General features: G+C 41.4%; 1 protein-coding gene and 1 pseudogene across 2 annotated transcripts in view; both read left to right on the top strand.

The window, feature by feature from the left end:
* The window catches only part of LOC122558995 (FYVE, RhoGEF and PH domain-containing protein 3-like), a 218,663-nt gene that overhangs the window by 1,475 nt on the left and 193,378 nt on the right, over positions 1–23,810 (top strand). The gene's annotated exons all lie outside the window — the stretch shown is intronic.
* LOC122559228 (small ribosomal subunit protein eS27 pseudogene) lies at positions 15,231–15,500 on the top strand (annotated as a pseudogene).

Raw genomic sequence — 23,810 nt, 5'->3', positions numbered from 1 at the left:
TGGAAAATCATGAGTTCAAGAACACAGAAATACAAAATCTAGTGTATGTATGTTTATGCATTCTTTATTAAGCAGACAATCTATAAACAATAATTACTTGTTTAAATGATTTGAGAGGTTTTGAACCACACTTATAGTACTATTGCATTCTTATAAACAAAGAAATCATGAATACTTGTGTTTTTCTTCCCAAGTGTTTCTTCTCATGAATGCTGATATCACCCCCTCTATTCATTTGAAGTAGAGTTTGGAAGAATTCAATTTCACTTCTTTGCAAGTCGTATGTAGGAGGTAAAAGCAGGAAGAAAGGCACAAACTTACCTTTTACATCCAGTTGATGGACAGACTCTATGTGGCAACTCCGTGAAACACAACACAAACTCAAAATGTACAGATATGGTTAGCAGCTCTGGACAACTACCCTGAAATGTTTAAGGAGGAAAAGCTGGTTGCAGCTCAGCCAGTTGAGATAGTTTGAGACTGAAATAAAACCTTAAGTAAAGATGTTGAAAGTCACACAAACAGGCAACTATATCATACTGTTGGTAAATATCCTGAAATGTGTTATTTTAAACCAATTTCATTTGTCATTAGGATGAGAATGTTGCTGGTAAAGTGTTGTCCACCCTTAGTTACCTTAAGAATCTGGAGGTGAGCCACTTTCTGACTCAGCAATAATGGTGGTTTGGTAATGTAACTCTGAGCCAAGATGATATGAGATTTGAAGGAGAACTTTATAAATTGTGCTGTCTTTGTCCTTCTAGGTGGTCGAGGTTGTGAGCTTGGAATGTGCTGAAGGAAGGATTCTCAGCAAATTGCATTTTCTTGATGGTAGACACTGCTGGCAATGTAAAGGAAGTGAATATTAAAGGTGGAAGATGCAATGCTGATCACTGAGTAGTATTGATCGTCTTGAGTGTTGTCAGAGTTGCATTCAGCCAGGCAAGTGGATAGTATTAGATTTCTGACCCATTTCTTGTGTATTTTACTCGGGTTATGGGGGATCAAGAGGTGACTTATTGCAGAACTTTCAATCTGCACTTGCAGACACAGGAAATAAGTAGTTAGTTCAGTTAATTTTGTGGTAAATGTTAATGTCCTGTATATTGATCATGGGAGATTCAGTGGCAATGCCATTGAACATCAAGATGGATGTTTGGCTTCTGCCTAGTAGAAAATGATCATTGCCTACTACTTATTAAACGGTGGCTGAGTGTTAGCATTGCCTCACAGCGCCAGGGACACAGGTTTGATTCCACTCTTGAGCAGTTGTCTGTGTGGAGTTTGCAAATTCTCCTGTGTCTGCGTGGGTTTCTGCCAGGTGCTCCAGTTTCCTCCCACAATCCAAAGATGTGCAGGATAGGTAGATTGGCCATGCTAAATTGGCCATAGTGGCCAGGGATGTGTAGCATAAATGGAGTAGCCATAGGAAATGCAGGGTTACAGGGATAGGGTAGGGGTTCGGACTGGGTGGGATGCAGTTTGGAGGGTTGTTGTGGACCCCTTGGGCCGACTGGCCTGCTTCCACACCATAGGGGTTCTGTGATTCTGTGAAACGATGGATAAATCTTGCCGCATAAAGACACTGACAGCTTCAGTATCTGCAGAGGTACAAGTGGTCATGAAATTCCCCATAACTGACCTTATTTTAGAGGGAAGATCATTAGTAAAGCAGTTGAAGTAGTAGTTTGGACCTATGGCACGATGCTGAGGAACTCCTACAGTGATATGCAGTAGATGAACTGATTAACTTCCAACAACACAATTGGATCATTTTGTGCTTGATTAGTTACAACCAGTGGAAAATGTTTCACTGATTATCCTTGATTTCAGTTTTGAAAGGGCTTTTTGATGGCATGTTTGGTTAAATGCTCCATTGATGTTGAGGACAGTCACTCCCTCCTTACCACTGGAGTTTTAACTCTTTTTTTTGTTTGAACTAAATCTTTTAATAAGGTTTGAGCTGAGCGATCATTGCAGAATCCAAACCAAGTATCAATGAGCAGGCTCTTGCTGAGTAAGAGTTGTTTGATGGCATTGCTGGTGATACCTTCCATCTCTTTGACAATAGACTGATGTGGTAATTGGCTGGATTGGAACTATTCTGTATTTGTGGTGTAGGTAGTAATTCTAAATTTGCTGGGTCAGCCAAAATGAGAAGAAAACATATGAAGCCTGCCCAATTGAAAAGCCAATTGTTCCAATGATGACTTCCTATTTTCTGAAGGGATATGTGAGTTTAAATTAACTGTTGTAACTCAGCAGGAGATGGACTGAACAGTGACTGTCAGCAAGACAAAGTGCAATTGATCACAGGGTTGTGCTGCATAGATATCATAAGGTCACTTGGACAGTACCAAAACTGCATAGAGGTAGTCTATATGAGCAGACTCGTCTGGGGCCAAGGTATATTAAAGCCTGGAGATAAGTCTCCTTCCAGAGAAAACAAGCAAATGCCTTAATGGGTGAAAGGTAAACCAACTGGTAGATATGACATACATGGCCTGTTTAACAGTGGTCATCTAATGAATTGCTGAAGACTGTGCAGTGCCAAAGATTGATCATGCAGGCTACATACAGAGAGTGGAATATGAGAGAATATGCCAGCTAGCAGGAACAGGAGTTGTCTGATCAATGACAGGAGGTTGGCATGGTGTGGGCTGATCACTTGTTTCAGTCTGACTCTCAGACAAGTTTGCATAAACTGGGTCACGTGATTGTAAGCATTGTACAGGTAAGCTTGTGAGGTATTACTATTATTGCAGTATTTTGTACTGTAGAGAGATAGTGATTCGTTGCCGCATTTCCTATTCTGGGAATGATTCACAGGTTTAATATGATAGAGGAAACCCACCTTGTAGTCTAATGAATGCTAAACAAAATGTAGTTTATTGCATAAAAGCAGCCAGGCACAAGTTACATCGGAATGATAGACTTTGATAGAGACTGAGGGAGACTTCAATGACAGATTTTACACTTTTGAAATCTAAAAAAATCTATGTGAATTCGGTGTTGCTTGATGCATGCCTACGATTAACCCTTCTGGATTAGAGGTGCTGGAAAAGCACAGCAGTTCAGGCAGCATCCGAGGAGCAGTAAAATTGATGTTTCGGGCAAAAGCCCTACTCTATGCTACTTTCTCCCCACCCCCATCCTCCTCTCATTTATCTCTCCACTCTTCAGGCACTCTGCCTGTATTCCTGATGAAGGGCTTTTGCCCGAAACGTCGATTTTACTGCTCCTCGGATGCTGCCTGAACTTTTCCAGCACCACTAATCCCGAATCTGGTTTCCAGCATCTGCAGTCATTGATTTTACCTACGATTAACCCTTACAGATCCCTCCAGTCTTGTGCAACATCTCCCTCCAAGTTTTCCCCATTATTAACATAATAGACTTATGAATGTAGTTGTGTTTAATATTACACCATATCCCAACCCCTAAGTCTCTGATTTCACAAATTAGGCATTTTAGATGTTTTGCTATTTTCCCAGAATGTATTCTGTTCAGACTTGGAAGACTGATAGACCTCTGGGTGGAAGACTGTTGCCTTTGATTCTGTTCTTGATAGAGTGAGGACTGTAAATCCTTTTAAATAGGAAGACCTTTTATCATTTGGATTTACATCACTAAGGCTTAATTTCTGCAAAAATGGGACATTGCTCCGTTTTAATATCTAAAGGGCCTATATTTTGACATTTTTTTCAACAAGGATCGCTGTCCTGTTTAACCACATATGGTTTTTTCCCCAGCATTCTGGATCTCAACATTCTTTGTTCCAAGGAGTAATATGCATCATATCCTCAATCTGTGTAGGCAGATTTTAATTTCTCTCAACCTGCCAGCAAATTTGTGTTAAAGTGCAAAGGTTCTTCTTTAACCTAATCATTAGGTTGGAAACATTTATTTACACATAGAGATTACATTTCTGGTCAAACCAACCTGTTCCCTTCCTCAGTTGAACAACTGAGGTTTGCTTCTTCCTTATCATGATCCCAGTGGTTGTTACTGATGATTATTCCAGGGAAGATAGAGGAATTTTGCTTGAACTTGCATCTCTCTAGCATCTGACATCAGGCTCAAGTCTGTTACCACTATGTCCAGAAAATTGTTCAACAAGATCTGATTGTTCTTGTGCACCAGTTGCTGAAAGTAAGTATACAGGTGCAGCAGATTGTAAAGAAGGCAAACTATATGTTGACCTTCATTACGAGAGGCTTCGAGTACAGGATAGAGGATGTCTTGCCACAGTTATATATGCAGTTTTGGCCTCTATATCTAAATCATAGAATCCTTACATGTAGGCATCTGAAGAAGACCATTTGGCCCATCTGACCTTCCAAAGAACATCCCAACCAGAGCCAGATATTTAACACTGTAGGAAGAAACTGGAGTGCCTGGAGGAAACTCTCTCAGACACAGGGAGAGTATGTAAACTCCACACAGTCGCGAAGTTGGAATCAAATCCAGGTCACTGGCACTGTAAGGCCGGAGTGCTAACTATTGTGCCACCATTTCACCCATAGGAAGCATGTTGCTGTAGAAGGATTGATACTTGGGATGCCTGGACTTATGTATGAAGAGAGATTGACTTGGTTAGGATTGTATTCACCGAAGTTCAAAAAAATGGGGGAGGAGATCTTGTAGAAGCCTATAAATCTCTAACAGGAGCAAAATCAGCAATTGCTGGAAAATCTCAACACTGTGGCAGCATCTGTAGAGAGAAAGCAGAGTTAATGTTTCAGATCCAATGACCCTTCAGAATTGGCAATCCTGCTCTATTAAGCAGGAGAAAGAAAATAGATCATCATTGGTACTGAATTTATGTTTAACAGAAAGAAATGGAAATTGTATTTTAAGACCAATCTCAACCCAAGTCTTGGGATAGGAGCAAAAAGTGATATTAGCTGGGGATGTTTAAAGAAGGTCCACAAACAAAGTTGTTTTATTTTGAGAAGAGGTCTAGATTGGAGCATACTTGGTACACTTAGTCATCTGTCGTCAGATCTTGTTATATCATGTGAAGGCTTTGCATTTTTTTTTGCCAATGTCCAACTGTATCCTTAATCACTTTTTACTGCCCTTCACTTCAAAATAAGGTCAAGCGTTGTATCTTAGTGCATCCCTCTACTTTTCCATTTTACCCACCATGCTCCCCTGACTTAGCTCCCATTTTGCTCATCCAAAATTCTGCCTGTTTGTCTGACTAATCTTTTAGGTGTCCCCTCTGTCTTTACCTCCCCATTGGCAGGCGTATATTCAGCTATGGAGGGCACATGTTGACAATTCTGGAACTTCTCCCACTGATCCCTCTCCTTCCCTCCAATTCTTTTTATTTCGACCCAACTTATGAACATAGATTTGTGACATTTTGTTTGTACATCTATTTTTAACTGATTAAGCCTATCTGTTATCCCTTGGGATGTTTTCTATGCTAAAGACATTATACAAATGCCATTTTCATTGTTATGCATTGGACATGGTCAATTGCAATTTGTACACCCTCTTATCCTAAGTTTGAAACACTCAGCTTCTTAAAAGAAATTCTGATCATTGAAGTCTGGCAACTAAATCTCATAACTGGGGCTTGTTAGGCATGAGTTTGCAGTTCACCAGTCTGGAAAGGAAGTGACTTTATTTCTGGAATAAGTTGTTCATTTCCACATCCCTTTCTTTTCCTTTTATTTAAGTGGTCTTTTTTAGCAGTGGTTTCCCTGCAGGAAAATGCTTTAAAAAGCTTTTGGATTTTTTTTAAACTTATATTAACTCTTGGTCATTGCATTTTTGTACATCTTGAAGTTAGCTGGCGATCTCTCTTACCTGAGAAATACAGACCACCATGAGCTTTCACATAGAATACTAAAATACCAAGATGACCAGTAGTCGGTGGGGGAAGTGAGTGAGGCAACATGTGGAACCCTACCCAGTCTCTAACAGCTAATTTTGTTGTCATTGAAACTTGCCATTTGTTCTGACCAGAATTACAATTAGCTGAGAAAAATCTCAGTATTTTAGATTCAGGGTCTGTTTTTCAGGAGAGGGGTGATTCCATACAAAGTATTTAGTAATTCATAGTGGCACAGTGGCTCGGTGGTTAGCACTGCTGCCTCACAGCACCAGGGTCCCAGGTTCAATTCCAGCCTTGGGTGACTGTCTGTGTGGAGTTTGCACATTCTCCCTGTGTCTGCATGGGTTTCCTCCGGGTGCTCCGGTTTCGCCCACAGTCCAAAGATGTGCAGGTCAGGTGAATTGGCCATGCTAAATTGCCCATAGTGTTAGGTGCATTAGTCAGAGGGAGGTGGGTCTGGGTGAGTTACTCTTCGGAGGGTCGGTGTGGACTGGTTGGGCCGAAGGACCTGTTTCCACACTGTACGGAATCTCTTTTATAAAAAAAAGTAGAGTCATCAAGTCATACAGCATGGAAACAGAGCCTTTAGTCCAAATAGTTCATGCCCCAAACTTAACTAGTCTCATTTGCCTGCATTTGGCCCATAACCCTCCGAGCCTTTCCTATTCATGTACTTATCCAAATGCCATTTAAACATTGCAACTGTACCTGCAACCAGCACTTCCTCTGGAAGTTCATTCCACACAAGAATCACTTTTTGTAAAAAAAGGAATTTGCCCCTCATGTACTTTTAAAACTTTCTCCTCTAACCTTAAAAGTATGCCCTCTAGTTTTGAACTCCTCTATCCTGGGGAAAGACCCTTGCTATTTACCTTATCTATGCCCCTCATTATTCTGTAAATCTCTATCTCAATCTCCTACGTTCCAATGAATTAAGTCCTATCCTATTTTTAGAATTCAAATGCTCCATTCCCAGAAAAATCTTGGTAAATCTTTTCTGAACCCTCTCCAATTTTATGATATCCTTCATATCCAGTTCTAGTCACCCTGCTATATAGGACTCTAGAAGAGGCCTCACCACTGTCCAATACAAGCTCAACGTGACGTCCCAACTCCAATACTCAAAGGTCTGATTGACTAAGACAAGTGTGCCAGATACATTCTTAACCATCTGGTCTCCCTGTGATGCAAATTTCAAAGAATTATGGACCTGATGCCCTAGGTCTGTCTCTTCTGCAACACTACCCAGGGTCATACTATTAATTGTGTAAGTTCTACCCTGTTTGTTTAACTAAAATGCACTATCTTAGATGATTCCAAATTAAACTATATCTGCCACTTCACAGCCCATTGACCAATTGATCAAGATCTCTTTGTAGTCTTTTATAACTTTTTCACAGTCCACTATACCACCAATTTTGGTGATATCTGCAAACTTACTAACCATGCCTCTTAAATTTTAATCCAAATCATTTATATAAATGACAAACAAAAATGGATCTCCATGGAACACTGCTGATCACATGCCTCCAATCTGAAAAATAACCCTTCACCACCCTCTGTCTCCCATCATTTAAGTTAATTTTGTATCCAATTCGCAAGTTCACCCTGAATTCTGTGTGATCTAACTTTACGAATTAGTTGCGGAACCTTGTCAAGACTTCACTAAAATCCATGCAAACAGCGTCTACCGTTCTGCTCTCATCAATCTTTTTCAGTCACTTCCTCAAAGAAAAATCAATCAAATTTGTCAGGCACGATTTCCCTCGCACAAAACCATGCTGACTATCCCTAATCAGTCCTCGCCTTTCCAAATGCATGTAAATCCTATCTTTCAGAATTACCTCCAACAGCCTACTCACCACTGATATAAAGCTCGCAGGTCTATAGTTCCAAGCTTCTCCTTATAGCCTGCCTTAAATAAAGGCACAACATTCGCCACCCTCCAGCACTCCAGCACTTCACCCATGCTTAAAAATGAAACAAATATTTCTGCTAGGGGCCCTGCAATTTCTTTCCTAACTTCCCACAACATCCTGAGGTACACTTGAAGTAGATTTTCTTTGCATGATAGTCTTGGACCATCTTGTTTCTCAGAAAGTTGCTCGTCACATCTAGTGGTGAAATAAAGCCTTGTAACCATCTGATTAGATGTGTCGGCTCTGCCATGTGTCATCTAGCTTTGACAGGTCATAGACCAGTATGTACGCAAACCACTTTTTATCTTAAGAGTTTGAGTAGATGGCCTTACTGTGTTTGAAACTAAAAGAATTTAACTGCAAATTGTTATGAAAATTGTGGATGAACTGAGTGAAGCTCAATTATAGAGCTGTGCTTTAAACTAAAATTTCATCAGCCACTATTAGATATTCTACCGAGAGATGCAGGACAATTCAAATATGTCGTTCTGAATTTAAAAATCTCACGACCAGGTTATAGTCCAACAGGTTTAATTGGAAGCACTAGCTTTCGGAGTGCTGCTCCTTCATCAAGTGATTGTGGAGTATATTCTACAACCACCTGATGAAGGAGCGACGCTCCAAAAGCTATTGCTTCCAATTAAACCTGTTGGACTATAACCTGGTCTTGTGTGAGTTTTAACTTTGTACACCCCAATGCAACACTGGCATCTCCACATGTGGTTCTGCATGATTGCTAAATGAATGTTTTGCTTTGAATATCATGATGTTCAAGGGCAGAACTGAAGAGTAGTCTGAGTTCAGAATGTGCTTTTGTAATTGTCACATTGGTATTTTAACCAAATATTGTCTAAACAAAATTAGCACACGAACAGTAAGCTTGAATCTATATCTGAGGTTAGCTCTGCATCTGCAGCAACTGAAAACATTAGGCACGTAACCACTGAAAATAGTGACTGACCTTTCAGTGCTGTGTAGTTCATGTTGCTTGGGCGCTGGAATTGAATCCCACAAGCATGTTAACAATAGAATAATTTGTCAAACTAATTTCAGGAAGTGCTTATTCTGTAGAGTAAAACATTTGTATGTTGCAACAAAATGCTTCTTCCTAATTATCAATTTTTGTGTACTAATTACTACTTTTTAGTCTTGTTTGTATTGATTACGTTTGAGTAATTTTCAATGTGGAAAACGGACTTATTGTTATTAAATTATGAAATACTCCAAAAGTTCACTTGGCTGCTGCATTTATTACAAATTATGGTGTCTGTCTGAGAGCGTTTACGTAATTGACAATAATGACTTTCAATTGCTAAGAACTTTTTGAAAGGAGGAACAAATTTTCTCGTCTGTACTTCCTTAGACATACTGCAGTTATAATGTAGAAAGGTACTTTATAACGGGGATCTAAGATAGCAGCGGACCGAATGGTCTGTTGTGCTGAGCTCTGTTTCATACCCCCTGGCAAGGTGGATTTTCAGCCCCCCTTCCCCACCCTCGTTAACCACCTGAAGGAGAAAAATCGATGATATAAAGTTACTGAACATCTGGAGCTGCTAGAATTGTGATTTGGCAGCTCTAAGATCAGGATGAAGTTGAATAAAGGAAAAGGGGTGAAAGGAGTACAGCAAGCGGGGCAATCCCTTACTGTGTCGGTGGTACTCCTAGCCATTGCTCAAAATCCCAGGGTGGCTCCTTTGGATTTAATGGGGCAGCAGCATTTACTCTCTGAGTTTGCCAAAATTCAAGAAAAGATTGAAGCAGCGATGGAGCCAATAGCTGCCATGCTGAAAAAGTCAAACACTGGATGAAAGAGTAGAAGCGGTGGGGCAGAGGACCGTAGCATCGGGGACTGTGGTGGAGGTCTCAGGAGGAAGGATCCGAACATTGGAAGACCAGGTTTGGGTCCTTCAGGAACAAGTGGATTACCTGGAAAGCAATAGTGTATGATAAACCTTATGGTTCGTGGGTCTCCCAGATGGTGAGGACCTCGTTGGATTCCTGGAAAAGTGACTCCCAAGGTTCCTGGGGCTGGAGTTGGAGTTGGGTCTGGTGAGTATTGAGCGGGCCCACTGGATTCCAATGCCCAGGTCTGGGCTGGATCCGCACCCCCACCTGGTCCTAGTGCAACTCCAGCATTAAAAAGTAAAACAGTTAGTGATTGAAACATCAAGAAGACTGGGAAGAGATTCACAGGCTTTAAGATATAAAGGCTAAGAATAATGTTTTTTTCAAGACTTCTCAGGAACCATAATTAAGAAGAGAAAGGTTTTTGATGAAGTTAAGAGAAAATTAAGGGACCTGAACATTCAGTATTCCTTGAGGTACCCAGCCGTGTTGCGTTTCGCTCACGGAGGGACAGTACATAATTTTGATTCAGCAGAAAAGACCAAGGACTTTGTGAACTCTTTGAAATAAAGTAGTCTGGCTATGGGGTGGTGGGGGGGGGGGGGGGGGAAACACTGTTATGGCCCATGGTACAGTTTTTCTTGACTTTTTCTGCCCCTTCCCCCCCCCCCTCCCTTTTTTGTGGTTATCGATTTTATAGCTTTTGTACTGCCTTGGTGTAAAACCTGGTTTACTTATCAGTGGTTGGTTATTGTCTTTTTTTTGCTGCTGTCCTTTTTTTTTGGATTGGGGGTGGCTATATCTGTGGTTAAGATGAATGGAGAAGAGGTGGGGGGGGGAGGGAAAAAAGAGAGTGGGTGTCCATTGTTAACTCTCAGAATGTAAATAACATGTTTCCTTTATCTGTGCATTGCCTGGGACTAGGGCATGGCTTCAGCTGGAAGGAGCTGGGATGGTCACAAGGATTGGGAAGATTGCCCCCTATGGGCAAGGGGGGAGGTCTGGAGTTAATTGGGGTTTATTTGGGTATTTGTTTAAGTCCAATGTAGTGATTTAGTTTTTTAGTTGTGGTAGTTTTTCTAGGAATAGTTTTTATACTTAATGTCTTTTTTGCTGCCCGCACCTCGTAGGCTGCTGCTTCTTGGGAAAGCACGGGCTGCCCTGGCTAGTGATTCATTCAGGTGGTGCACCTGGAATTTAAAAGGAAGCTATTTCCCCCATTAAACAAAAGAAGGCGCTGTCAAGCCTTAGGATGGAAAAGGTGGACATCGCACTGCAGCAAGAGACACATTTAACTGATAAGATATATCTGAAGCTGCAGCAGGAGGGTTATGGTAGGTATTCTTCTCCTCCTTTAGCTCCAAGAGTAGAGGAGTGGCTATACTGGTAAAAGGAAAGTCCCATTCCAGGTAACTCAGCAAATCAAGGACTAACACACTGCAAAACGTGTCAGATTGTGGACATAGATACCACTATTATGCGTGGGAACACCTTCCACCATGTACATGGCAGGTACTCATGTGACTCAGCCAACATTGTCTATCTTATACGTTGCAGCCAGGGATGCCCAGAGGCATGGTACATTGGGGAAACCGAGCAAAGGCTATGACAACGGATGAATGGGCACCGCACAACAATCAACAGACAGGAGGGTTCCCTCCCAGTTGGGGAACACTTCAGTGGTACAGAACATTCAGTCTCGGACCTTCGGGTGACCATCCTCCAAGGTGGACTTCAGGACAGGCGGCAGAGGAAAGTGGCCGCGCAGAGGCTGATAGCTAAGTTCGGTACCCATAAGGAGGGCCTCAGCCGGGACCTTGGGTTCATGTCACATTACAGGTGATCACCATTGCACTACACACACACACACAGCTATTCCTACGCGCGCACACACACATGCACACATGCTCACGGACACAGATACACACAGATACGCACACAGACACCCACACACACCCTTATAGACACACACACACTCCCACACATGCACCCCCTCACAGACTTAAGACACTCTGCACTCACTATACACACACACACACTTTCTCACACTCACAACCCCCACCCCAGACAGACACACACACAGACAGACAAAGAACCACATGCACACATATATATTGTGTGTGGTGAATTTTTTTGGTACTTTCAGAGTTACATTGCACTTTGCCCAAAAACCACATAGATTCATGTCAAACTCTGAGCTCAAAAACTGCATGAATTTATGTAAAACTCTGTTATTTCACTTTTTAGATTGGAATCAATCTAAACATCAGGTCATAGACAGAGAACACAGGGGGCTAACACCTTCAACATATTGTCTATCTATCACCATTGTTAACAGCTAACCCGAGAATGCAACTTTTAAAAAAAAAAGGATTTTGTGATTTACACACGAAAGAAGTGAAACTATCACTGTATTCTAACAGATGAAAGGCTTAACAATCAATTCTTCAATGTATAATTTCAGTTACATCACACTGCAAATTTTTGCTATAAATTCTGTGTTACGATCGAGCCCTCCACAATCACCTGATGAAGGAGCATCGCTCCGAAAGCTAGTGTGCTTCCGATTAAACCTGTTGGACTATAACCTGGTGTTATGTGATTTTTAACTTTGTACACCCCAGTCCAACACCAGCATCTCCAAATCATTTTAAATACAGTGAAAGCCTGGAGGATAATGAGGCAAGACGAGGGCAATTGGCTTAAGACCTTGCCGTTTACCCCATTGGTGGGAGCCCAAGGATTTGAACCTGGGGCAATGTACTCTGGCTTTAAGCTATGGGAGAATAAGGGAATCATTTGTCTGGTGGATTTATTCAAGGAGGTGCTCTTAATGTCATTGAGCCAACTAAGTCAGAACTATGGATTGTCTAATAGGGACCTTTTCTGGTACTTTCAGATAATAGATTATATACAGAGGAAGACCATGCTCCTGGCTCAGTTTTACAAGTCAGACAGGGAGAAAAGAGTGCTCCAGTGCACGGGCACTCTTTCAGTTAGTACCCTGTATCATTTACAGAAAGGACGTGCCTTAGGAAATGTGGAGAGACTCTGTAGAATGTGGAATCAGGAACTAGGAGAGGATATTTCATTGGAAACATGGGAAGATATATGGGAAAATGTAAAGAAAATCTCAATATGTAACAAAGTGCAAGCCATGCAATTGAAGATCTTACACAGGGCTCATATGGCGCCCGAGAGGCTAGTTAAGTTCAAGAGAGGAGAGTCTCCAGGGTGTCCCAAATGTAAAATTAATATAGGCATTCTTATAGACACTGCTACTGGTCATGGTACAAGATCCAGTGATACTGGTGTGCCATTGTAAGGGAGCTGAAGGAAATCCTGGGAATTGAAGTCAAAGTGGACCCAGTATTTCTTCTGGGGTTGTCAAATTTGCCCTTTCTGGGGGAACATGGGAAGAGACTGTGTAACATTTCTACCCACTGTGCGAGGAACAACATTTTAAAGAATTGGACATTGAAAAAACCAACAAGTCTTATGTGGTGGCATAGGCTGGTGATGGAGCATCTCCCTGAAGGCTACCTCACAAATATGGTGCACCACAAACGGAGCAGTTTGATAAGACGTGGCAGCCCTTTCTAAATTGTCTTGATGCAGATTAATTGGCAATATTAATTAGGGCTGTGATATAGCCGTGGGAATCAGTTTGGGTGCCCGTGGGGCCCTGGAAGGGGGAAACTGGAGGAAAAGAAAAATATGGGTATAATGACTGGTGCCCCCAGGGGTGGGAGCTTCAGTGGAAGTGTGGTGAGTGAAATAGAATAAAGTAATATGATTTAAACTAATTTGAATTCAGCTTAATTTAATTTTTATTTAATTTGATTGTAGTTTAGTTTAAGTAGATATGTTTGTTCTGATAGAATAGTAGGTAATTTAGCATTAATAGTATTGTGATATGATATTGTTACATTACCTCTATCTTTTTGTATTTTTGTTTTTTTAAATATATATAGTTGTTTTGTAAAAGCTTTGAAAAAGCTTTTAATAAAAATATTTATTAACAATAAGAGGTCCTTTTATTGTGTATGCTAAAGAAAGCAACACTGGCCTCCTGGAAGTCACTGGACTTCATATACTTCACAAATATGTAAAATTTATCCACTGAATATTTAATTGACATTTAATTACATTTAACAATTTATTTGAAACTCAGTCCCTTTTTACAGAAGATATCACACGGCTGGCCATGTGATGCATTGCTCCAAAATGAGCTCTGCTCGGCCCCGGGTATTTCTTGTATCAAAGAGACTAGCCACAGCATGTTCTATTTATAACATCGAGGTTCAGTTGAAAAACATTTCATGGTTTGTTTTCTGTAGTCTGAGAAAGACCGTTAAACATGATGCTATTATGCCTTGAATTGAGTTTAATTGCACTGCAAAGCTGTGATAAAGATCAATTTATATCGGAGCAGAAGCCCAGGCAAGCCCAAACTCTCTTTAAGGAAATACTTGATGTAACTGCAGACAGATTTATAAAACTCAATACATTGTTTGACTACATTAAGTTATTAGGTGATAACTTAAGTTATCTTCTGGTTATTTCTTAAATTTGGAGTAGGGAAGAGGTGGTGCTTAGATATGGGTGTGTTTTCTATCATTGCTTTTCTGGTTTTAAGAAAGGACATTTTTTAGCTGAGAAATATCAATATTTTTATTTTTGTGCAACAAGATCCATTATCTTCTAATTCATAGTTATATTCCACCTAATTATTCCCAAGGTAGTATATTAAAATAATATCCTTAGAAATTAGACTCCGTTTACCCTGATAACCTGGTCTTTTCTAACATAAAAATCCTCTGTTGAGACAATTGTTGTTTTACCTTACATAGTGTTTCTCGTGCCTGGATTTTTGTATCAAGGATACCAAGCGTTGGACCCTTCAAACTTTAGATTGGTGAGAATTTACCTGCAGCTGTCATGGTTTATTTCTGAAAGGAGTCTCCCACCACAGAGAGCACACTGATATGGTCCAAAGAGACACTCAAAGGAATAGTTTTATGTAATTTAATTCCCAAATCATGTGGAGGACTTAATTGTAGAAGTTGAATGGTTAGTTACGGATACATAATCTCCAGCTAGCATTGTGTTTCATCAATTTACTTCTGGCTTAACATTTGCAAATATAAATGCATTAACATGTACCGTGAGGCAAAACAGCAATGAAAGCCCTGTTACCTTGTATCTGAGTTTGGACTCTGATAAAAACAAGTAATGATTTGATTGCCAGTAATATGTTACGTCTTAATGTTTTAACCTATTTTAAATGACACTGTGAACACCAATACTGTGTGTCAAGTCTTAATACTGTATAAAGGTAGCAAGCAAGTTAAATATTTTACTGTTGAAAATGTGTACCCTCACCATTTATACAATTATGAAATATTTCCAGTCCTATTACAAAAGGGAAACTTCCAAAATGCTAATTTCTAATATTACTCAATTGGTGTACTCAGTTGAGATAGAGTGACATCTTAAAGTCAAGGAGGGTTATAGAATGGGAATTGGTTGAACCAAGTTGAGGTAGCTCTATAAAGTTAGGTTGAGGGTACAATAGGAAAGTGAAAAGGAAAGATCTATGCCAGCTCTTCCATGATTAAGATGCCTCTGGCAAAAGATCTGCTCCATCTGCCTCCTGAAGAAGAGATGAGGAAACATGAGAAAAAATGTTTGGTGCAAAGTCCCAACTCTTGTTTCATGAATGTCAAATGTCCCAGTTGCTACAAAATCACTACAGTGTTCAGCCACACAGACTGTCATGTTATATGTGGGATGCTCCTCTATACTTTGCCAATCCATGGTAGAAAGGTCAGGTTAACAGAAGTCTGTTCCTTCAAAAGAAAGCTGGCATCTCAGGATGGGTGAGACTACCTGACCGCTGGGCATTAGGAAACTGGCTAAGGGATAATGATTAACTTCCCTGAGATCTGGTTTGCAGAAGGAAGGAAATATAGCTGAGGGAGGCTGCAGGGTTTTTACTGTCCTGTAGCCTTACCCATCTAGTTTATGTAAACTGTTTTGGACCTTCTGCTGGTATTGAGTTATTTGTTGGAATTGTCAAATAAAATGTAACTTTAAAAAAAATCAAAGTATAGTGAGACACCAGAGGGAGGCATCAGAGGTCTGTATTAAAGGGGGTGGGGTAAACAATGTTAAATGAAGATGTATAGTTGATGAGTTTAAAGCCACATGTAAGTGAAGCTTGACAGTGGTGAGGAAAATGAATTAAATACTTTGAGGAACAAAGTTGACATTTGAACCAATAATGTGGAGTTGCTTAGTTGAAAAGGCCCTCGGAAATCAGTTGCATTTAATATAGTCACATTTAGGTCCCAGACTTCAGTCAGAAAAAAAAATCACAGGATTTCAGTGAGAAAGTAAATTAACTAAGGATCAGTGTCAGCAGGAGAGGAGGGATTGGAGGATGCAGCTGCATTTCCCTCTGGTTTCTACAGAATTATGGGATGAGCAGTTGCACTGAGTGACAAGATCACAGTACCTTTTGAATTGCAGTGACTTGTGTGCCATTTTATTACTGCAATTATTAATTCACAAGCATTTGCTGTTTTCTGTATGAATCTTTTTAAAAGCTGATCATAAACAACTATGTCAATGAGCTCTTCTTGGATTGGGTGTTTGGGATAAAGTACGTTCTACCAATTAACCTACTGTAGGATAACTGAGTGTGGGAAATCTGAAAGTAATACTTTTGCAAATACACAATTTGAATTATGAATCTTCAGAAACATTTTTAACATGACATTTGCATATCCCACCTCCTTCCAAATGCAGAATGAGCGACTTAGAATTTCCAAAATTTGTAGCATTTTATTAGTTAACAGTACATGAATTAATCGTTCATATAATTTGATTAAATCATCAGTATTGTAGTGATGAAGCATAAGCTAGATACTGGAAATCTGAAATAGAAAATCCTGGAATCACTCTGCAGATCAGGCAGTATCATAGAATCCCGACAGTGTGGAAACAGGCCCTTCAACCCAGCAAGTGCACACCAACCCTCCGAACAGTAACCCACCTAGACCCATTCCCATAACCCCTGACTAATGCACCTAACCTATGCATTCCTGAACACTATGGGCAATTTAACATGGTCAATTCACCTAATCTGCATACCTTTGGATTGTGGGAGGAAACCGGAGCACCCAGAGGCAATCCACACAGACACAGGGAGAATGTACAAACTCCACACGGACAGTCGCCTGGGTCCCTGACACTGTGAGGCAGCAGTGCTAACCACTGAGCCACCGTACTACCCCAGGATCTAGAGGAGATGCAGAATTAGTATTTTGCATTGATGACTGTGCATGAGAAGACTCATAAGTATTTTTAGCAATACTGTGTTCACCAGTGGGTGACCATTACAGGCTTGGTATAACATATAAATGCAAGTGCATTTTAGAATACTTTGGTGAGTTTTGGTGTTTTCCTGCTTCATTTTATAATGCAATCAACTGGCTTGAAATGAAACTTGGAGAATTTTAAGTACTCTTTTATTTCATATCCAGGTCTATTAATTCTGAATAATAGAAAAGCAATTTATTGTCACTTGTATTAATGAAAATACAGTGAGATGTATATAAGCCAACACAATTTGGTGCCATTTAATTACAGAAGTTATAAAAAGAAATAATTGAGACAAAATCAGGACAAATATCATCTCTTGTTCCCTCCACGGCTCCTGGCTTTCTAAAGTGGCTACAAGACACTGCTACCTAAGTAAGGATTTCCGGACCGGACCGGACCCACTGTGTTTCCACTGCCAAAGCTGACAGCAAAGCCACTGCATTGCTGTCATAACAGGGAGGGTCAGACCAGACCAACCGAGTCACCAATGCTGATGCTATCACTCAAGCTGTCACTACTTCAGTCATTGCCACAGCCATGATGAATGAACCAGGCCCACCATATCACCACCACCGCATACGACAGCAGGAGGAATGAACTGGACCCACTGTGCCACCATCATTGCACTGCCACCAGGGGGAACTAACCGGACCCATCGTGCTATCACCACTGCACTGCCACCAGGGGGATCTAACCGGACCCAACGTGCTATCACCACTGCACTGCCACCAGGAGGAACTAACCAAACCCACCATGCCACCACTGCACCGCCACCAGGAGGAGCTAACCCGACCCACCGTGCCACCATGACGACACTGCCCCCAGAATGGATGGACCAGAACCACTGTGCTACCATCACTGCACTGCCACCAGGAGGAACAAACCGGACCCAGTGATAAAAGCTTTGATAAACCCACGGCCCCAAGGATTGAACATCCAGATCTACCATGCTTCCGCCACAGCATGCCTTCGCAAACGCCTTCTGCCACTGCAGCTGCAAAAAAGATGGACTTTGAAGAATGAAGAAACGATACAAAAAAAACAACAAAGAATGCAGCTGGCGAGGTGAGCAGGACGGCACAGAACCTGAACACTTCTTACCTTTTGTAGGAATAAGCCTCGTATCATAGCAATAAACAATTTCTCCGGATAGTAATATTTCTGCTGCATGCGTTTCTATTACTACAATAACAGCAAAATAGTGCTGCAAATCTGAAATAAAAACAGAAAATGATGTAGAAACTCAGTACATCTGAAGAAGGAGAAACAATTAGCATGTTCAGTCTGATATGAATTCTTCAGAACTCAGGTTTAACACTCTTTCCCTCTTCACAGATGCTGCCAGGTCCACTGATTTTCTCCACAACTTTGGATGCTCATCTACTTGACTACTGTTCTAAATGTTTTGAAGTCCATTTGCATTAACAGTCTCATAGGGAGAAAAGATGAAACTGCTTTTTGTAAACTTTCCTAAGCCCCAGTCACAATAAACTTGATTTTGGCTGACAACTCGGACTTGCTAACTGGGTACTGCATTTATAAAAACAGCAAAGTAGCTATTTGGTATGTGCTGAGTAATGTGAATTGAGTGTTTGTCATCCCTAGATGATATGTTGCAGTTATTGTAGACCAGAGAGTGTTAGTGATTCAGCCAAAAACTAATTCATCATTGCAGCTCTGAATTTCAATTTGACTGCAAATACTCCTTTTTCAAAGTGTGATGTTTTACAGGAACATTTGTCTGAATGTTTGGATAACTGTGGTGCAGTGCTGCATAGACTGTACTGTTTTATTTTAAAAGATGATCCCATTATTCGTAAGGGAGACAAGGAAAGAGCTGCTTTACCAAACTTGGAAAAACGAGCATTAAATCTGTCCCAAAGTTCTCTTCACAACTGCCCACACACCATATTCTTTCTCCTCTTCTAGAAGCATTGCCTTTTGTTGGACTGTGATAGGTGTTAGTGTGAGCAGCCTCCAAGTTGCTATCCAGTTGATCATTTTATGTATCTTAGCATGGGATGCAAATATAGGTGGGCAACATGCAAAATGAGACATTGAGCCAGCTACAACTTCATTCTTAGTCAGCAGATGCTCTTTCTGTCTTCCCTTCTCCATTTGTAACACATTATTAATTTAGTAGAAAGTATATATCTTAACTGCAACATGGTGATTTATCCATGATCATATGACGTCCCATATGTTTCTGTATTCTTATTAGTGGCAGATACTTGGACAGTCCCTGCTTATTTAAATCAGTGAGGTGACCATCAATCAAGTGGGCAGTTTTATTCTTAGTGTTGAATTTCTTAAATGCTGTTGAAGCAGTCTCCAATCAGATAGGATGAAGCTTTTGCATCACCATCGTATCTTTTGCCTCTTAGGTTGTCAAAAAAATTTGAGGAGTCAGGAGGTGAAAGTAATTACTGCAAAATACCTGTTCTGATGGAGGATGGTAAGATTAGGAAGGGGGATGTTGATATTAAGAAGGAGGTGATGTTGTAAACATTTAAGGTAGATAAGTGCCCAGGGCCTGAGGTGATCTATCACAGGATATTGAGGGAGGAGAGTGAACAGATTGGGGCTTTCAAGGAGATCTTACGTTCTTTAGCCACAGACAAGGTCCCAGAACACTGGAAAATAACAAATATTGTGCCTTTATTTAAGAAAGGCAAAAGGAATAATCCAGGAAATTACAGTCTTACATTAGTGGTAGGGAAGTTATTTAAGATGCTTAGAATTGGAGAAGAATGGACTTATGTAGTAGTGCGGGGGAGGTATTGTCTCTCAAATTTGATTGAATTTATTGAAGAGGTGACCATGATGATTGAGGGTCGGGTAGTGAATGTTGTCTACGTGGGCTTTAGTAAAGCATTTGACAAGGTCCTTCATGGTAGGCTGGTCATAGAAAAATAAATCACATGTGATTCATGGTAGGTTGGTAAATTGGATACAAAATTGTCATGGTTTAAGATCAGATTAGATTCCCCTACAGTGTGGAAACAGGCCCTTCAGCCCAACAAATCCACATCGACCCTCCAAGGAGTAATCCACTCGGACCCATTTCGCTCTGACAAATGCACCTAACACTATGGGGAATTTAGCATGTCCAATTCAGGAGGTCTTGTAAAGAAAACACTCAAGGTCACATCCTTGGACTGTGGGAGGAAACCGGAGCAAACCCACGCAGACACTGGGAGAATGTGCAAACTCCACACAGACAGTCACCCGAGGCTGGAATCGAACTTGGGTCCCTGGTGCTGTGAGGCATCAATGCTAGCCACTGTGCCACCCAAGTTATTGGAGACAGAGTTGTGGAGAGGTGTTTTTCTCACTGGCAATCTGTGATCAGTGATGTTCCACAAGGATCAGTGCTGGGACCTGTTGTTTGTAATATATATATAAACGACTTGGATGAAAATGTAAGTGATGATTACTAATTTTGCAGATGACACACCTTGGTGTTGTGGATAGTGAGGAAGGTTATCAAATGATACTTCAGGATATAAGTCCGTTAGAAAGTTGGGTAGAGAAATGGCAGATGGAGTTTTATCCAGATGAGTGTGAGATGATGCATTTTGAGAGGTCAAATATAAGAAGAAAATGTCGTAAATGATAGGAACCCGAGGAGCATTGATATCCAGAGGGATCTTAGGGTGCAAGTCCATAGCTCCTTGAAAGTGGCATCACAAGTGTGTAAGGTGGTAAAGAATATGTATGGCATGCTTGTCATCACGGGTTGGGGGATTGAGTATAAAAATTGATAAGTCATGTTGGAGCCGCATAAAATGTTTGTTAGATCACACTTGGAATATTATGTGCTGTTCTGTTCACCACGTACAGGAAGGATATGGAGGCCTTGGAGTAGGTTCAAAAGAGGCTTATCAGGAATTTGCTTGGAATGGAGTGTAATACATTTGACACACTTGGATTGTTTTCGCTAGTGTCGCAGGCTGAGGGGTGACTTGATAAAAGTAAATAAAATTATGAGAGGCATGAGTGGAAAGTCAGAAGGAGATGCACAAGGTAAGATGTTTACACAGAGGGTAGTAGGTGCCTGGAACACACCAGTGAAGCAGAGACAATAGCACCTTTCGACAGATGAAAAGAACAGCAAGAGATCCCTTCTGACAATCATCTTGTCTCTCAATTGAAGACCAGATACAGAAGCATTCTCCATCCACTTACTGTTCTAACAGTTCCAATGGGGTCTATAACAAAGCAAGCAGTTATCACAGTCTTATAATTTCCAAAGTTTAAAAACCACACAACATCAGCTTACAGTCCAATAGCTTTATTTGGAAGTACAAGCTTTCGGAGCACTGCTCCTTCATCAGGTAATGGGGCAGGATCATAGGACACGGAATTTATAGTAAAAGATCTTAGTGTCATACAACTGATGTGATATATCTTGAACAAACCTAGATTGCTATCAAGTCTTTCATCTATTAGAATGGGTTGCAGGTTTTGATTCGTTAATATGTAAAGCCCAGAACTTCTTTCAACTCACATTCCCAAGATAGCTTAAGGTTTTATAAAAGAAAAGTGACATCTCAGCTCAGACAATGCATTAAAGGTGTGAGGCTAGCGTCTATAGTAATCCAACTTTGAGTCAGACTGGTACTATTTTCAAAGTAGGAATTTTTAAAATGGCACATGGATTGCGAACAGATTGTGTGCCTTTTTTAAAAAAAAGTGGACTGTATCTGCAATTACAATTCTGCACATGCGAATTTACCCCTTAGATTTATATTTGTGTGTGTGTGTGCGCGCACGCGCAAGTGCATGCATGCTTGATAGAGTATATACATGATGGTGATGGTGTATATGCCTGTGACGGGATGTGCGCATGCATGCAGGACCTTGGGCTCACTTCACTCTACAGGTGACCCCCCTACACTATTCTCGTGTGCTCGCTCACTCACTCACTCGCTCACTCACTCACACAGAGTCTGTCTCATACACATGCTCTCTCTCAGACCTGTACACACCCCATACTCACTCACTCACAGGCATATACTCAATCACGCACACACACTCACACGTGCGCACACTCGCTTTCTCCCTCTCCTCCCTCTCCTCCCTCTCCTCCCTCTCCTCCCTCTCCTCCCTCTCCTCCCTCTCCTCCCTCTCCTCCCTCTCCTCCCTCTCCTCCCTCTCCTCCCTCTCCTCCCTCTCCTCCCTCTCCTCCCTCTCCTCCCTCTCCTCCCTCTCCTCCCTCTCCTCCCTCTCCTCCCTCTCCTCCCTCTCCTCCCTCTCCTCCCTCTCCTCCCTCTCCTCCCTCTCCTCCCTCTCCTCCCTCTCCTCCCTCTCCTCCCTCTCTCATGCACACACATATAATCTATGGGGTGAATTTGCATGTGCAGAGTTGTATTTGTAGATACATTCTATTTTGTTCAAAAAGTACACATTCTGGAGGCAGTCAATCCATGTGACGTTTTATCAATTCCTACTTTGGAAATTGAACCTGTCTGACTCCAGGTTGGATTACTGACAGACTCTAGCCTCACATCTTTTAATGCATTGTCTGAGCCGAGGTGTCACTTTTTTAAATAAAACCTTAGGCTATCTTGGGAATGTGACTTAGATGAAGTTATGGGACTTGCCTATTAATGAATCAAAACCTGCAACTCATTCTAAAAGATGAAGGACTTAACAGCAATCTAGGTTTGTTCAATATATTGCATCAGTTGTATGACATTTTGATCTTTTACTATAAATCCTGTATCCTATGATCCTGTCCCACAGCTGCCTGACAAAGGAGCAGCGCTCCAAATAAACCTGCTGGACTACAATCTGGTGTTGTGTGATTTTTAACTTTGTCCACCCCACTCCAATACCACATTATAATTTCTAGGAGGTCTTGTAAAGAAAACACTCAAGGTCACAGTAACCTGTCAAAGTCCTCTCTTAAAGAAACTACTCTTAAAGAAAGATTTTTCTGTAAAACTTGAAATAAATCAATCTTTCTAAATCTTCCATATCCGCCACAAATTCACCTGCACCTCCACACACATCATCTATTGCATCCGCTGCACCCGATGTGGCCGCCTCTATATTGAGGAGACAGGCCGCCTACTTGCGGAATGTTTTAGAGAACACCTTTGCGACACCCGGACCAACCAATCCAACCACCCCATGGCTCAATACTTCAACTCCCCCTCCCACTCCACCAAGGACATGCAGGTCCTTGGACTCCTCCATCGCCAGACCATAGCAACACGACTGTTGGAGGAAGAGCGCCTCATCTTCCGCCTAGGAACCCTCCAACCACAAGGGATGAACTCCGATTTCTCCAGTTTCCTCATTTCCCCTCCCCCCACCTTGTCTCAGTCAAATCCCTCGAACTCAGCACCGCCTTCCTAACCTGCAATCATCTTCCTGACCTCTCCGCCCCCACCCCACTCCGGCCTATCATCCTCACCTTGACCTCCTTCCACCTATCGCATTTCCAACACCCCTCCCCCAAGTCCCTCCTCCCTTTTATCCTAACCTGCTGGACTGTTTTAAAAAATTCTCAAGGTCAGGTTCGTAGGAGAGTAGTCTGACACAGAACAAACGACCAAGAGGCGAGTCTGCTAGAATATGAGCATTTTATTCCCCGCAGCGTCGCCAAAACCAGGTCTCATCTTACAACGGGTCTGGCTTATACTCACTCTACATGTTACCGGAACTGGGAGCCGTCAGTTCTCGTAGAGCGGTTGCCAACAACCCACGCTCGGCGGTTAAACGTAACCCCGGAGCAGACTCCCGGGTCTGGCTTATACTCACTCTACATGTTACCGGAACTGGGAGCCGTCAGTTCTC

This window comes from Chiloscyllium plagiosum, unplaced genomic scaffold, assembly GCF_037043375.1.
Source record: "Chiloscyllium plagiosum isolate Xiang-an unplaced genomic scaffold, Cpla_swu_hap1 HiC_scaffold_14, whole genome shotgun sequence".
Taxonomy (NCBI): domain Eukaryota; kingdom Metazoa; phylum Chordata; class Chondrichthyes; order Orectolobiformes; family Hemiscylliidae; genus Chiloscyllium; species Chiloscyllium plagiosum.
This window is presented reverse-complemented; position numbering and strand designations above follow the sequence as displayed.